Source organism: Sciurus vulgaris (genome assembly GCF_902686455.1).
Source record: "Sciurus vulgaris genome assembly, chromosome: 4".
NCBI lineage: Eukaryota > Metazoa > Chordata > Mammalia > Rodentia > Sciuridae > Sciurus > Sciurus vulgaris.
Window position 1 is genome coordinate 106071850 of NC_136464.1, and position 3737 is coordinate 106075586.

A 3737-nucleotide genomic window follows, 5' to 3' on the forward strand; every position below is an offset into this window, starting at 1 on the left:
AATCTGGCCTATTTCCCTTGACATGTTTGGGAGAAGCGTACACAATGGTTGGTTTCACACACATGCCTTGAAATTCTGATAGCTCGATAAGATGATCACCGGACCTTCTGAATGCAAATAAACTATGTTAGAAACATTCTCCTTACTTATAGTTTGTCTTGGCAAAGGACGTTAGATATACTCCACATAGACATGGACAACAATAAAAACTGACCTGAACACATTTTAAAAGGATAATTTCCAAGACAGTTATGGGTGAAATGTCAAAAGACAAAATCAATGGAGGTCTACCATCATAAACCAGAAGCTGACAACATGCTAAGTAACCAGATGAAGGAGAAAGTGTTAAGGAACTCAAAGGGTATTGATGTATAAGAAAAGAAAGTCTCTAAAAAATCTACAAATTTCTTCTCAATTAAAAATGTCACTCTCAATATCTTCCTTGGCTATAAGAAATCAACCCACACTTATATCAGTTTCAATTCAATAAACCACTTCATTACTGTTACATCTTTTCCCTCTTCTTCCTCCCTCTAGATCTGGAAGAATCAGAAAAGGAAGTTAAAGAACTACGAGTGGATTAGGACATTGAAGAAAAGCAACTCTGGTGAACAGAAGAAAAATGGTAACACATCCTCATCCTGCTCTTAGACAGCTGTAGAAGAAGCAGCCTATTCTGGGATAGGAGAAAAAATTTAATTTTTAACGAAGTTCAGAAATATTACTATGCACTTGGGTGGTCAAGTTTATTATTGAACTATCACTTTTTGGAGATAAAATTATCTGAAAGTTGGTATTAAGGAGTATCAATAAATAATAATCTTGGAATATGTCTCAGGTTTTACATAAGTTCATGAAAGAATTAGACCCACAAAATGGATCAATGTGGAAAATTTGAGGGAAACAGTTACATTATTATTGCATTTCTGTACATTCCATGAATGCAAAATAGTACCAAAGATGAGAATTATTTGAAATTATTTATTAGTTTTTTTCTGTACCTTCCACATATGTAAAAACATATTTAAAATAACTTCATGGTAAATACTTATGGAAAAGTAAAAACCCCAAAAATGGTGGAACTAGTGGTTGATCAGATTATAAAAGCTCAAAATTGAACAAGGTTTTGTTAAAACTCTGTAGAATTTTGTATTTGAATAAGATCTAAACTAATCTTAAATTTTTAAAATAAAAGTATTTTCATATGTTTTATACAACAAATCCTATAAATGTCAGAAAAGGAAAACATATTTGTATTCTTTTTGTCTACTATAAGGAATTGTTTTCTTAAAAAAAAACCCTCAAATTATATTACCAGTTATTTTAGCTATAATTGTAGTGAAATTTTGTGAGTTCATATTAATTATTTAATAACTAATCTCTGAGACTAAGAATCCTAGTTATAAACTATTAAAACAATCCATCATTCTACTTTGTGATACATACACGACTGTAATAAAATCATGTTATGAAGTGTTTTGTTTCATCTCTATAAGTTCCATTTTCAAATACTTTAATGAATACAACTTGTTTACTCCTTACCAACTGAAGGTGACATCCCAGAGGGTGATGACCTCACAGTGGCTGCTGAAGGAGAGCAAGGTGCCTGTGGCAAGAAAGTCAAGGGCTCTGCAGGTCTTCAGTCAGGCCAGGGCTGGCCACCCACAGTGCCTACTCTCACGCCCCATTCTTTTCCTGGCTCATATGAGCAGTGACTGGAAGACAGCAATGACAGGGTCCTCGTGGGCGGTCAGCACCAGCACACTTGTCCAAGAGCAGGAGCAGCTCGGAGCGCCGAGTGTTCTCATTGTACGTGATCTCCTCCATGTGGTGGTGGCCGCGGAAGTAGTGAAGGAGCCTGGCAAACATGCGCAGATCCTCAGGGTTCTGAGCAGAAGGTACACTGAGGATGGCTGCCCGCTCGTGCTCTGACAGACTGGCCACAGGCTCTCTGTCATCCTATTGTTCAGTGGTGAATCCCCACTGGGGAGCAGGTCTGCACTGAGTTGTCCATGCTGGGGCTGGTGAGGGTCATGTCATCACTGCTGGTTGGAGAGCCAAAGTTTAAGGTGGGCACCCAGGCAGTGAAAGGGACGTCCTCCTCCCGCAGGCGGGGCTCCTCCTCACTGGGGGAGGCCATCAGGCAGACATAGGTGTGCAGCTGGATGAGAAGCCAGTGCAGCAGCATCCACACCACCATCTGGATGAGCCTGGTGTCCTGCAGGGGGCGCCAGGGGGTTCCTGAACTCCGACAAGGAAATGAGCAAGGAGAACTTGGCAAGAATGGATGGCAGGTCGTAGGATGGGACCTGGCGGGAGAACTGCTCAACCAGTGCGGGTACAGACACACGCTGGCATTGGGAGACAGCACACAGACGTTGTTCTCACACAGAGGTAGATGATGACAGCCTTGCCCCAGTACACCAGGTGAGCCGCAAGCTGGAACACCTGCAGCAAAGCCAGGTCAGTGTCCTGGGCTAACTGCTGCAGGTTCTTCACAGCAGACGTGGTCTTGATCATCCGCACCAGAGCCGGGAACAGTTGACCTGGAGCTCACCCAGCAGGGACTTCTCATCACTGAGCAGTAGCAAGACTTGGTAGGGGCGGATGGCTGCCAGGCTCCGCTCAATGGCCTCAGAGGGGGATCAGACTGGAGGCAGCATAGTGGATCTTGTGCGGTAGGCAGAAGCTCACTTCCAGCCAGCTGTTGATGTGGAGCCGCACCACACCAGACGTGCACAGGCTGTCGTAAGCCTCCTTGAGGTCGCTTGCCAGCTTGCACTTGGGCAGGATGTGATGGAACGGGGACTGCGGACCCTTATTTGCGTCAGCGACGGCGGATACCTCATCCTGCAGCGCCAGGATCATCCTGCACTCCCGAGTGAGGTACTGGCAGCGGCGCTCCTCATGCTGCAGGACCGTGGCAATGCGCCCGGACAGGGTATGCAGACAATTGATCACCGAAGGGTCGTCGTTGGCCCTCAGGGCGAACACCACATTAAAAAGAATCATGGTAGGTGCTTCCCTCTTCGGGACCGATCTGTTTTGGAGACCTGCCCCAGAGCATGCTGCAGCAGTGTCCGGTGCCCAACAAACAGCACATTATCTACACTCAGTTCAAATTTTTGGCCGCACATTTCAGACTTGGTTACCAAAATTGTTGCCAAAATAACATATGAAAACCTGGAGTCACCGTCCTGGTCATCGGCATGGTCACCCGCGTTGTTAACAGCATATCTGCTACATGCCTTATCTGCCAATTGTCCCACAGCAGCCAGCAGACTGACTGCGGACTGCCAGTGGAGCGCCAGTTGCCTGCTGTTGCCTGGAAGTTCACTGTCACAGTGCTTCCAGGACCCCTTGTAACCTATCTTTTAATCTATCACCTTTTAAAAATACCTTTTTAAAGATACCTTTTAAAAATTCAATTGTATCTTTTTTTCTTGGTATGTGTGTTACCCTTGGTTGATATGAAAAGGAAAGAAATTTAAATATGTGAATGTATTCTTGTCACTTTTTAAAACAAAATAACCTTGTTTAATTCAGCAACAGCTTAACATGCAAATGAACCTGTTTCTTTAATTGTCGCATTTCACTACAGATTTCCTCCTGTGTTGCAAAGCATTTAACTCCCACACGCTTAACCTTACACAAAATGTTCTATAAGCAACATAGGAAAATACTTTAAATGAAGAAAATGTCCCTTGTGTTGGTCCAGTACAAGGTCAAATGTTGCA

General features: G+C 43.6%; 1 pseudogene across 1 annotated transcript; it reads right to left on the reverse strand.

The window, feature by feature from the left end:
* Positions 1-1659: 1659 nt before the first annotated feature.
* On the reverse strand, positions 1660-3361 carry LOC306659427 (GATOR1 complex protein NPRL3-like; annotated as a pseudogene). Its single transcript has one exon. The product of its transcript is annotated as a GATOR1 complex protein NPRL3-like (transcript).
* Positions 3362-3737: the final 376 nt, after the last annotated feature.